The following is an 886-nucleotide window of genomic DNA, read 5'->3' on the forward strand; positions in this document are numbered from 1 at the left end:
AGGGTTGAAAGTGCTAAAGCTCAGTAATATCCAAAGCATATTACAAGGTGCTGGATTTGTTTGCTATGTATAAGGGCATCACGTAGCTACACTACGTAATTATGAAGGCCTGGTAAAGTCACAGTAGTTAATAATGGGCCTCATCGATATATACGGATATGAAACTTGAAAAACTGACGAGGGTAATGAAGTCCATACACAGGTTGATGAATGGGCACAGAGGAGAATAGAAGTTGCCACAGGGTCTGTGTTGCATTCTTCTGAGAGACTTACGACCTGCAAGTTGACTCGATGGGCTTCTTTGAAATGAAAGGATATTGTGTTTGAAGCCTTTTCTGAGAGGGAGCAGAATTCTCTTGGTAAATTGTAATAAATGTTCAGCAATTGAGCGAGTGTGTTACTGAATGGACGCCGCGATATGGGAAGGTTTCTTCTTGCAGGCACCAGACAGAAGGTGGAGAGACGAACTGAGTATAGTGGAAAGACAGGAGAGGGTGACTTCGAAGACTTCGATTTTCCAGGAAAGTCTTCTGAGAGTAAAAAAAAAAAATCCATTTGTTTTCCTTTATATTTTTGCTAGGAGCTTTTAGAACACAGGACTTTCCCTCAGGATAAACTAAACTCACATCCGGCTGCCCACTAGAACTAGCCAAAGCGACGAAGTTCGTGGTGATCATTCTTGCTTCTCGAGGGTCGCTTTGGACAACTTCTTCACCTTGTTTGTTTTGGCTTCGCCAGTAAGCATCATGACCAATAGAGTGAACGAGTGGAATAGACTTAGGAACCATGCATTAAGGATTACAAAGCGGAGCATGCCCGACAGGAGACTTTTGATGCTATTCTAGGTCGATGCAAAAAAAAAAAAAAAACGACTTTAGATACGATT

Source organism: Oratosquilla oratoria, unplaced genomic scaffold (assembly GCF_046742065.1).
Source record: "Oratosquilla oratoria isolate Oo_2021 unplaced genomic scaffold, ASM4674206v1 SCAFFOLD194, whole genome shotgun sequence".
Taxonomy (NCBI): Eukaryota; Metazoa; Arthropoda; class Malacostraca; order Stomatopoda; family Squillidae; genus Oratosquilla; species Oratosquilla oratoria.